Consider the following 12,866-nt stretch of genomic DNA (forward strand, 5'->3'; position numbering starts at 1 on the left):
CCAGGTCCAGCTGTTGCACATTGGTCCGCATGTGGATGCTCATATAGAGCAGGTATGACTGGATGCGGGTCACGAGCATGGAGGATTGGTAGGCCTTCCTCCCAAACGAGTCCAGAGTGCGAGACTCCCGCCCCGGGGGCGCCGAGGCGGTATCCCTCGAACTCCGTGCCCTCTTGAGAGCAGAATCCACGACCGCTGAGTCATGGGGCAATTGGGGCCGCATGAACTCTGGGTCAGAGTGGATCCTGTACTGGGACTCTGCTTTCTTGGGAATGGTGGGGTTAGTTAATGGTCGCACCCAGTTCCGAAGCAGCGTCTCCTTTAGGACATTGTGCAGCGGCACCGTGGAGGACTCTCTAGGTGGTGATGGATAGTCGAGGACCTCGAGCATCTCGGCCCTCGGCTCTTCCACAGAGACCACGGGGAAGGGAATGCTGATAGACATATCCCGCACAAAGGAGGCAAAAGAGAGACTCTCAGGAGGTGAGAGCTTCCTCTCCGGTGAAGGCGTGGGGTCCGAGGGAAGGCCCGTAGACTCCTCTGAGGAGAAATATCTAGGGTCCTCCTCTTCCCCCCACGAGTCCTCATCCTCGGTATCGGACATTAGCTCATGTAGCTGAGTCCTGAACCGGGCCCGGCTCGACGTCGAGGCACCGAGGTCTCGGTGTCGTCGAGCGGTGGACTCCCGCGCCGGCGGGGACGGAGCTCCCTCCATCGACGTCGACGGGGACTCCACCTGCATGGCGGTCGAGACCGGCACCGCAAGCGGCGGCGGTGTCGACGGCCCCGGCGCCGGGCTAGAGCTCGCCGGCGCCACAGTCATCGGCGCCGAGGGCGCAAGCACCCCCGGCGCCGGCACAGCCTGGCGCATCAGCCCTTCCAGGATCCCCGGAAGGATGGCTCTGAGGCACTCGTCCAGGCCCGCTGTCGGGAAAGGCGGTGGGGCCGGTAAGGGTGTCGGTGCCGGAAGCTGCTGGGGGCCAGGAGACGGCACCGAGGTGCCGGAACCCCGACGCGTCGGTACCTCCACAACCGACGGAGACCTCTCCTCTCGACGATGACGCTTCGGCGTCGCCTCCTCTCCGACATCCGGATGCACCGAGGGCGACCGGTGACGGCGCTTCTTATCTTTCTTCCGATGCCCGTCACCGGCGCCGGAAGGCATGGAGGAGGAGGAGGTCGATCCCCCTCGGTCTCGAGGTACCGGGTCAGACAGGGTTCGGTCCCGTGGCCCACGAGCTGAGGGAGTGACCGGGGCCGATTGCCCACGCGGCCTCTCACCCCCACTCTCACCGGCGGACCGGCGGGCCGACGGGACCTGTTCTCCTGGGGTCGCTGCCATCGGTGCCGATGTCTCGGGCATCGATACCGGTACCGAAGGACCGGCCGTCGATACCGATGCCGTCGAGGTCGACGTCGAGGGGCCGGCGCAAGTTCCAAAAAGACGGTCCCGCAGAACTTGCCTCGCAACCTGAGTCCGTTTCCGGAGACCTAGACACAAAGAACACGACTTGAGATTGTGCTCCGGCCCGAGGCACTGGAGGCACCAAGCGTGGGTGTCGGTCTGCGAGATCGGCCGGCCGCAGCGACCACACTTTTTAAATCCACTCGGGACCTTCGAGGACATCGACGGAAAAATCGCGTCGGCGAAGTCAAAGTCGTCAATGGTGGCTGGAATCACACCACGAAAAAAGAAACGACCGAGCGACCACTAGGCCGCAACGTGGCGTCCCCGCTAGAAGCGAGGGAAAAGGGGAGCGCGTGCTCCACACGCGCAGGTTTTTTTTTTTTTTTTTTTTTTTTTTGAAACAAAAGGGAAACCGTACGGTAACCAGAAGCAAAGCGACGATCCGCGTAAACGCGATCGAGAAAATCCGGCGGCTGAAAACAGAGAGAGTGGCAAAAGCACAACTCTCTCCAGTCGCGGAAAAAAAGGAACTGGCGGGAGCGGTCGCGCAAGGGCGGGAAGACGGCCGCGCATGCGCGGTGGGCGTGCCCTGCGTCCCGACCGTTGGTGGGGGCTGCCGCGGACGTCACCCAGTCGTGAGAACAAGCAGCCTGCTTGTCCTCGGAGAACCCTATTTACGTAGGACCCTTCCAAATTAGTCAAGTTGCAAGACCACACATCCTGGGTCCACCTAACAGACATCCTCATCTACAAGGTTCCTGATTCAGTCCCTTTCAAGCCATCCCCACCAGCTCAGCAGTTACCACTGGTTCTGCAGCCTTCGCCACCACTTCAAATTGATGGACTAAAAGAACATTTTCCAAGCATCTGACAACGACAGACGTTACCACCTTACCTGAATGGAACATTTCCCATCAAAGAGAGCCTACTACTGCACTTGCCATCTTTCCAGTGGAACCGTGTGATGCAAGTCCACCTACCCACAAGAGGACACTGTACTCTGTACTCCACCAACTGTATTGGGACTTGTTGTACTTCTATTATTCCTAATTTTGTTTCCAGGACTAATCTGCTATACATTTGAAAAGACTCACAGGTTTTTTTCAGTATACATAGTAATAATCACAAAATTCCACCCTAGGTACCCCAACAGTTGATTTACTCTGTTTTAATTGAACCCCTATATCTAATCATTACTTGCCCTTTTTAATTCTATTTAATTCTATTATTCCTGATAATACGAATCGTCATTTGTTTTGTTTGATAACTTTGCAATTTTTCAGGGATGTGGACAAATTAAAATTAACAGATTACACATCCAACAATCAGACCCTCTATCAGAGAACCTGTATATTTTTGGTATGTCACTTATAGCATTGATTAAAGTGGGTGGCATCCTTGGTTTTTCATCCTCTATTGTCACTATCAAGAGGGGTACTTGATCAATTTAAAGCCAGAAATCATTGTTATACTTACATTCCCAGTAATACTGACACTGATAGGTTCCATTATAAAGGCATTACAAAACCTTTTTGCCTTAGCAGACAAAATTAGCTACTAAATCAGGTGTTGATACTGTTGTCTGGTGCATTATTTCCTATGTTCAGAGCTTTGTTTTAAGCCTCCTTGTTACTACTCTCAGTACAAGACAAACTACATTTCCACCATAAAAATCTGTGTAGGACCACTGCTGTTTATTTTACTCTTATTGCCTGTAACGCAAGTACACCTCTTTTATGAAGGAAGATATTTATTCTGCTTATGCTGTTTAATTGAACTATCATATGTTTCTTTCTAGTTTGTTACATTTTGCTAATTTGTATAGACAGGTTTAGATTGTTTTCTCTCCATTTTTAAACTGTTGTACCTTTCATCTTCGCTATACCTCAAATAGTAACTAAGCCGACTGTTTTCTACTGTTGATGATTTCTTACTCATCAAGTGAAAGTGAAGCAGATCAATTCATTTAACACATATTTGCTTCATATTCTGTATAAAGGAACAAGAAGATTATGTTCCTATGTGTGTTCCAAAAACACTATAACTCAACAGTGCCTTCATATATGATCTAGATACATTACACCTAGCAGTAAGATAATTACAAAACTATTATCCTGCCCATAATTATAAGACTACTGCAGGTTAAGCAGCAGGCCCTTCATATATAATATAGGCCTATAACACCCATAGCTTAGCCTTTGCAATACTTGTAATGCTCCTGAATTTGCAGTAGTTATTCATTATTTGGCCAATATTAATCCTTTTTCAATGCTAAAATGAAATATTTGTTCCCTATTAACACCAGTTTTAGCTATATTTACACATTCAAAGTTTCACTAATGATGAACTTTGATTGAAAGTTTTCTTTCCCCCGACTTCCAACATCAGCTTTGTAATCATGATATATTAATCAATCACAATCATATGCACTTGACCTTATTGATTCCATTGTATGGTACCTAGACTTAATTGACTTCAAATGTTTCCAAGTCTAGCTCCGCCCTAGAGGGGTGGGTGTAAGAAAGTTGGGCCCCTTAGGTTGGTTATGATAAAAGGGGAAACCTAATGCTGCATTTCATCCAGCATATAATTATGTATCCACATACTGACTCTTGCTATGGCCTTGTTCCTTATTGTGCCAGAGCACCCATGTCACCTCAATCCTATACATTCCCCCCCACAGAACTCTATGAGCCCTCTGGAAAGGACGGCCACACCCACTAGTAGTCATGTGTGCCAGCCCCCTCTGAGGGGCCTGGCAAGAGGGGAATGAAGAGTTATGCTAGCCCTTGCTCTCAGTAAAATACAGGCCAATGGCTCATAATAAGAGCTAGGCTTCTTAAAATCAGAATCATCTCTGATACAAAAGAGAGCTAGCTTGTAAAAATCAGAGGTCACCTTTGACACAGTTACATTTCACTGTGGCAAGTACTGAACTGGCAAGGGTGGGGGCAATCTACTCTATAAACAATCCTGAGATTGGCACCTGCAAGACGTCATAAGCAAGAGTTGCTATGGTTACGTAGAGATAGTGCTGGGTCAGCTGCACCCCAGATGGGACCATCCAAAGGGGGGGACTACAGGAAGGTTTGGGAATATGTGAGCCCTGTTGAGACAGCTGGGGTCCATTGAAATGAATAGGGCCAAAATTGTATATAAACAGCAGTTTGAGGAGTATTAGATGAGACGAGATGAGAGGAGAAGACGAACAGAGAAGGGAGACTCCAGAAGGCTAGAGAGAGAGGACGTGCCATGATATGCGGTTCCATTATGTGAATTCTTAACCTACCTGTATTACCATTGGTAAGATTGTAATAAACTATCTTATTATATCTACTACATACTGGGTTCCTTTCTAATTACAAGAGTCCATACTGCCTGATGGTGTAAGCCTGTCATGAGCAGATTCAAGGTTGGGAAAGCTAGATATTTGGAGGGCATATGTAACTTTGCCCAGAGAGAGATGAGACGGGCCACTGCTTCCGCTGCTTGATTAGCAAAGGCAGATTCGGAGAAAATAAACAAAACACAAGGGAGGCTAGGCAGAATACTAGACTAGAACTCTCAGACAAACAATACCACACTAGGTAGAAAGTAGACAGGCTTAAGAACAAGGACTGAAAGCTGCCAAGCAGCCACTAAGAAAGAAACACAGATAGGTAAGAGTCAGGACTGAAAGCTGCCAAGCAGCCACTAAGAAAGAAACACAGACAACCAAGAACTAGACAAGGAATACAGACCAGAAACAAGACTAGGAAATAGGCAATAAACCAAAGTTAAACTACACACAGACTGACTAGAACCGGACAAGGAACTCAGACAAGAAACTAGTTCAGGCAGAAGTGCCACAGAGCACACCAACAAACTCAAAGACCTTAGGCGTTGCAAAGACAAAGCAGAAAGTTTCCAGGTGGCTAATAAGCCCATCAGTAGCTGAGGCTCAGCTGCAGCAATCTCCAGGCAGCTAAGGGTGAGACTAGCTGCCAAACTTCAACCCAAGTCTGGAGGGCTAGAATATCTGGACCAGACCGGAAAGAAAGTCTGGAATGTGTAGGGAGACAGCAAGACAGTCTATGGCAGCTACCGGTTCTGGCCACCAGAGGGCGAGGAGAACACAGCTAGGGAAAACAGTCACAATCGTGACAGCACCTCCTCCTCAAGGCCCCCCCCCCCCCCCGGTCTCCACGGGTGATTCAGGTCTTCATGGGTAACAATGATGAAACCTACGGAGGAGTTTCCAAACATGACCATGGGTAGCTGGACTGGAATCTAAACAGGAATCAAGAACTGGACTGGGACCTGGACTGGAATCAGGACTAGCATCAGGACCGGAACTCGTACTGGAATCAGGACTTGAATCAAGACTGGAACTCTTACTGGAATCGGGACTGGAACTCGGACTGGCTTCGGGACCGGAACTCGGACTAGACTCAGGAACCAAACCGAGACTGGGACCCGGAGTGGACTCAGCATCTCGATTGGCACTGGAACTCAGAGTGGACTCAGCGTCAGGGCTGGCACTGGTACTCAAAGTAGAGTCAGCATCAGGGCTGGAACTGGAACTCGGAGTAGACTCAGCATCAAGGCTGGAACTGGAACTCGGCTTGGACTCAGCATCTTGACTGGAACTAGAACTCAGCGTGGACTCAGCATCTTGGCTGGAACTGGAACTCGGAGTAGACTCAGCATCTCTGCTGGCACTGGAACTTGAAGTAGACTCAGCGTCAGGGCTGGAACTGGAACTCGGCTTGGACTCAGCATCGTAACTGGAACTAGAACTCAGAGTGATGTACTGGCTGCGTTTATATGCTATTCACTTTGTACCAAAATAAAGAAAAATATCATAGAAAAAGTTTAAAGGAATCAGAGAGTTAGAAGTGGTTTTTATTCTTACCAGCACAGCTTCAGATATCAGTTTGAAAGTCTTGGAAATAATATCACATTTACAGAATCTCAGTTGGAAAAATAATATCACATACACAGTGAGTACGTGCCCCCTGTCAGCTGCACTTAGAGCGTAGGTACTCCCTTTTCCTGAGCTGGTCATAGGCGTCGCTATGGAGTGGCATGTATCACCCGCCAAAAAATGCATTGCCACCCCTTTGCTACCTCAACCAGAGTCAGCATACTTCGGCATCATTGCCCTACCTTTCTCCTCCTCCCTTGGGCCCGGTTTCGCTCCCCTCCACCTTGAGTTTACTAACTTGTTGTGGGTGCCATCAGCAATTAGATCAGGCTTTCCTCTGGCCAGCCCCAGGGTCCTTTGCTCTGTTACAACTTCTGCCCGCGCAGGTGTTACGCGGCAGAGAGAAAGCCTGATCTAATGGCTGCCAGTGACCACAACAAGTTTGTAAACGCGCAGCGAGGGGTGGGGGTAGAAAAAAACGGATTGGGAAGGAAGAAGAAGGAATCAGAGAAAGAGATTGGACCCGCGGGAGGGAATAGGGGTGGGAAGGAGAGGGAAAAGCATTGCACAGGAAGGGAAAGGAAAGACAGAAGAGAGAAATGCTGAGAATGAAGAGAAGAGGAAGGAGATGCTGTACAGGAAAAGAAGGGAATGGAAGAAGAGAGGTGTTGCACAGGAAGGGAAGGAAGATGGAAAACTAAATAGCTTTGAGGCAGAAAAATGGAAGAAAGCTGAACGTGAAAGATCAATCCCAAACATAGACTTAGGGCAGGAAGTGAAGAAGAAAGGCGAGAAAAGAAATAGCAAATGAACACAGGAGGCCCTGGAAACAGAGTTAAAAGGGAAACAGAACCAGAGACTGAGAACAAGATGATTAGTAAAATAAAAGCACCGGACAATAAAGGTATTTTCAGTTTAGTGACTGAATTATGTCAGTGTCGAGAGTTTACATCCATTGGCTTTATTTTGCACAGTACAGGAGGACATGCATTTCTTTCTATTTCTGTGGTGTTGTACTATTATTATTATTATTAGCATTTGTATAGCGCTACCAGACGCACGCAGCGCTGAACACCTGATACAAAGAGACAGTCCCTGCTCAAAAGAGCTTACAATCTAAATAATACAGACAGACAAGACAGTTACGGGTGAGGGAAGTAATGGGTGAGAAGGAAGGAAGGGACAAGGGGAGGGCAATTAAGTAGTGGCTAGGAGCCAAAAGCAGCAGTGAAAAGGTGGGTTTTCAGCATAGATTTGAAAACACGTAGAGATGGAGCTGGACGTACAGGCTCAGGAAGTCTATTCCAGGCATAAGGTGCTGCGGGAGAAAAGGAAGGAAGCCTGGAGTTAGCGGTGGAGGAGAAGGGGGACAACAAGAGAGATTTGTCCAGAGAGCGGAGTTCACGAGGAGGAATGTAGGGAGAGTTGAGAGTGGAGAGGTAATGGGGGGCTGCAGAGTGGATGCATTTAAAGGTCAGTATGAGAAGTTTAAACTAAATGCGGAAGCGGACAGGGAGCCAGTGAAGTGACTTGAGGAGTGGGCTAGTGTGGGTATAACGATTTTGGCGAAAAATAAGTGTACAACATGCAGAGTCTGGTATCTCTGGTTACAGTTTTTGTCTTCATTTCAATTTTTTCCTCTGCATGTTTTTTGTCATCCCCTATTTTGCATCAGGTGAAAGTCATGTTCTACCTCTGCGACTGTGCTTTTGTTTCCTGAATTAATATATCTCACACGATGTTTAATAGATTGTAAAAGGAACCCTAGAATTGTGATCATAAAGTGGCTTGTGGTATGCACGTCTCATCGAGCCTTCTCTCGCTCTGTCTGTCCTGCCCTTGCGGAAATAGGAAGTTGCGTCAGCGGAGGGCGGGACAGACAGAGCGAGGGACGACCCGATGAGACGGTGCACATTTCTTTTACGTGCAGGTGCGAGGCGCTGCGCCTCGCTTCGGATGCCGATATTTTTTTAAAGGTAGGAAGCTGGTTGGATGGAGGAGGGGGGCACTGGGGAGGGGGGGGTGTCGATGTGCCGAGGGGGGGAGCTGGCAGGGAGCACCCCTCCCCCAGCTGACACCCGGGGCGGACCGCCCCTCCCTTGCTACGCCAGTGAGTGTTAGATATGCTAGGGGCCCAGGGCAGAAAATAAAAAGCCCCTCCCCTCCCCCCAAATTCCCTCTCTTCCCTGCCTTCCCTCCAATCTTCCCAGCTACCATTACAATCACACTGACAGACCATCACCAAATACAGAACAAGAGATCACAAATTAGAAATAAAAAAATATGTAGATAAAAACTGAACTTGGAACCTCACCATGTACTGCAACAGTGGAAAAATAAAAACAGGAATGTATTTCTTTTTCTACTGAACACAACAAATGACATCCACTATGCACATTTCTCAAGCTAACATATTTCAGTTAATAAATTCAAAATAAAATGCATTTTCTACCTTTGTTGTCTGGTCATTTTTTTTCCATGTTAGTTCCAGTTTCTCTTTTCCACTTTCCTGTCTTTCTGTTAATTCTCCTTCAAGCAGCTGCTGTCCATTTGTCTTTTCTCCTCTCTCGTTCCATCCATTCCCTCAGTGCACTTGCCCCTGACATATTAATCTTTCCGTTTTAGCTCTTTCCTATCTTTCTTTCTTTTTTTCTTTCCTGCGCTCTTGTCTACTCAAATTTTACCCTCTTTCTAACCCCTTTCCTTCTTTTTACTTTTCAGATACTGTTAAAAGAATTTAATTAATTTTGGAAAGCAATTCAAGGTAGACTCCAGAAATGGTTTTCAAAATCTATTAAGTGGTCACCGGAATTTTTCTTGTTCCCTGGTACTCCTCCAGGTCTAACTACATCTCAGGGAATTTTGGTCCGCCATGTTATGTCAGCTGCTAGAGTTACGCTGGCTGCTCATTGGAAGTCTTCGAAAGTTCCTTCTTTGATATCATGGTTGAATAAGCTGTGGTATATTTGTGAAATGGAAAGATTGTGGGCTATCAGTCATCACACTTTCACTAAGTGGGAGAAAATTTGGGAGCCTTTTATCAGTCACTGGACCTTTTAAGATGTGGGGATTGGAAGGGATGAGAGGGAGAGGGAGTTTTTTTGTTGGGGGGGGGGGGAATGTGTTATTATAGGGATATCCTGTCATATTTGAATTAATATACTCACGAATCCCAAGAGATCAAGTCAGATTTAAAGCATTTTATTACTTGCAGCAAGGAGAGAAATCCAACATAGCCAGGAGATTGTCTGACTTCAACACCCCCCCCCCTCCCGCTCTTATAAACCTTTTTCTACAGTTTCACAGAATGCCTGTGTGTCTCAAAATGTTACAGTACTAACAGGTTAGTAAGCTAGCTGGCTAAAAGCATATCTAGAACATTCAGCTCTCCTTCTAATACCCAGGAGCTGAACTGCTCCTCTTGTAAGAATGATTAACCCTATGTTAACAAAATAATTTTCTACATTTCCCTCCTTTTTATCATTGTTACACATGTTTACTCAAGTCTCTAAGATAGGTTCCTCTCCAAGACTCTTTCTTTTAGTCCTGGAAATTCATGTAGTCTTGAGATGGTCAGGGCCGCCGAGAGGGGGGGACAGGGGGGGCCCGGCGCCACCGCAGTCAGGCCCGCCCGCCGTCGCTGCCGAACTAACTAACCTTAAACGCCTCCTTTCTTTCCTTTCACCACCTTCGCGGCAAGCAGCAGCAGGGCAGGCCACTCCTTCCTTCCGTGTCCCGCCCTTGCCTGACGTAACGTTAGTTCAGGGCCCGGTAGCGGGTGGAGGGGGGGCCCGGCGGCGACGATGACCTCGGGTGGGGTGGGTGGGTGGGGCCCGGGGGCGGCCTTGTCCCGGGCCCAGCTCTGGCTCTCGGCAGCCCTGGAGATGGTTATATACCAATGGAGGCTATGTAGTCTCTAGAGGAAGCCTGGCTATTGTCCTCATCATCAGGCTCTTCATGCTGGTACTTAGTCTTAGTTAGGGTCGCATCAAATAGTCTGTGGAGTAGGCCGCAAATACATGGAATGCAACAGCATCCGCATATTATCAATATAGCTGCAGCCACAGCAACAGAGGTCAATACTGAAGTAATCAGGCTGCTCCACCTTCCAAACCAGTCTTCCGTCCATTTGGTAAATGGGTCATTAAAGCCTGAATTCTCCACAAATTCTCTTGATAAGGCTGTCAGTCCAGCCAATGCCTTGGTAATACTCCCATCAGGAGCTGTATTGTTCGGGATATAGGTACAACAAAACTCTCCAAACATCTGGCAGACTGCCTTTTTCCGCCAGTAACATGTCCAGTGCCAGTCGATTCTGCCATGCCATCATTGAAGTGGCATCCAGCTGCTCAGTAATTCCTTTTACAGCATCTCGAGTGTAGTTAACAAACCTCTGTTGGTTGTATTAGATGTAGTTGATCCAATCCACATTTTTATTAATTGTTACCCACCAGAAGAGGAAGGATTTAAACCCAGCAGTAACCTGGTTCCTTGCCTTAAACTCATTGGGTACCCCACCCCAATGTCATCCACATACACATGTGGGTCGAATGATCCACCAGGTGCCACTGCCCTCTTCATTCTGTGTGGAACTGATTTTGGCAGTTCCAGTGTTCCTGTGGGCAGCATATAAAACGGCATAACAACTTGTATTAATGCACACTCCCCGTGCCACATTTGTGGGATATGGGGTCTAAGATGCAGATCCCCACACATCCACCAGACGTCAGCTCTTCCTTGGTTTTGATTCTGGAACCAATCAAGATGGTATTTAGGGTTCTGTTTTCCTGTCAAGTTGATCCGATGATCGCAATATGAGTCTGGTACTGGCTTCAGATTCTGTCGCTTTCCTCATCCTTTTATAGAAAAGCAAGTGTAGTTACCTGGATATGATGTTACCGTTATTTATTTTATTTTTTTGTTACATTTGTACCCCGCGCTTTCCCACTCATGGCAGGCTCAATGCGGCAGGCAATGGAGGGTTAAGTGACTTGCCCAGAGTCACAAGGAGCTGCCTGTTCTGGGAATTGAACTCAGTTCCTCAGTTCCCCAGGACCAAAGTCCACCACCCTAACCACTAGGCCACTCCTCCATGCAGGTCCCACTTTAGTGAGGGGAAAGAGGTGTGACATTATAAGGCAGGTCCCACTGGGTCGATAACTGCTGTTATTTAGCTGGACCATACACTGCAATCCCTCAGGATCATCAAGACTCAATCTGAAGGGTATGGTCCTCAAGGAAGGTCTCGCCTTAGCACACGCCACACAGTCAGACTTGTTTATTTTCCCAATAGTATAGATTACCCATGCCATCCATTCGTTCTTTTCCTGGTAACCTGTTTCAAGTTACAGTTTTTCTTCAATGACCAGATTTTCAAATCTGATCATTTTAGGCAGGGAAAGTTCAAAGTTCTCTCGAGAAATATTTCTCTCCAATATTTGGATAAAGAAGTATCCAATGTAAGCCGCATTGAGCCTGCCATGAGTGGGAAAGCACGGGGTACAAATGTAAAAAAAAAAAAAAAAAATAGGATCCGTCCCGGAGACATATGCTCCCACAGCATATAAACGTTCATCTGCCTTCCGGGGTGTTTGTAAAGGTAGTTTATTAAAACTGTAATTAGTAGTTTATTAAACTAATTTATTAAAAAATAAATTAGTTTAATAAACTCGTTTATTAAACTAATTTATTAAAAATAAATTAGTAGTTTATTAAACTATACACGTAACCCTAGTAGCGCTCTAGAAATGTTAAGTAGTAGTATTGCAGTTTTGTCTCAGTACATTTGGACACTGCTTTTTTATGATGGAAAATCTGTTTTGGATCTCAGTATCATCTTGTGTTTTTTAGGAGGTAATACCCCCAAGGTGTGGAGCTCATGCTCCAAATAGCTAGGTCCCACATACTGCATTGACAGGTTCCGGGAGTATTTGTGGGTAGGAAGCATGCATACTTGTCAGACCATGTAAGTCTCGCAGCTGACTCTCGTCCTCCGCAGCGAGTTAGTTCACAAAACTCTATTTCCACTGTACTGGTCTGACCCTCATAAAAGGTAATGTTCTTAGGGGGTTCAGGAAGCCCCATACGTGCCCATTCTGTGGGTTCAGTTACTCTGAGTAGTGCTCGAGCTGCACCAACTCAGCGTCTTTCCCAAATGAATTCTCCCTTCATTCGATTGAAGTGGTCCAGGGGACGCCTGTACACTTTGTCCCGGGAGGAATCTCAGGCCATGCGAGTTTACGTCCATGAGAACCTACTAAAGGGGTTCATTCGGCCCTCTACCTCGCCAGCAGGGGCCGGCTTCTTCTTCGTGTCCAAGAAGGACGGGTCTCTTTGGTCCTGCATCAATTACCGGGGCCTAAACAAGATCATCATTAAGAACCGGTACCCACTCCCACTCATCCCAGAGCTGTTTGACCGGTTACAAGGGCCAAGATTTTCACAAAGTTGGACTTGTGAGGGGCCTATAACCTGGTGCGGATCAGGGAGGGTGACGAGTGGAAGACGGCATTTAACACCCACGAGGGGCATTTTGAATACCTAGTGATGCCA

The 12,866-nt window shown here is 47.4% G+C and overlaps 1 protein-coding gene across 1 annotated transcript in view; it reads left to right on the forward strand.

Moving 5' to 3' along the window:
* LOC115468218 overlaps nt 1-12,866 on the forward strand; it is a 127,251-nt gene that overhangs the window by 54,814 nt on the left and 59,571 nt on the right.

The sequence above is a fragment of the Microcaecilia unicolor genome, chromosome 4 (genome assembly GCF_901765095.1).
Source record: "Microcaecilia unicolor chromosome 4, aMicUni1.1, whole genome shotgun sequence".
Lineage (NCBI taxonomy): Eukaryota > Metazoa > Chordata > Amphibia > Gymnophiona > Siphonopidae > Microcaecilia > Microcaecilia unicolor.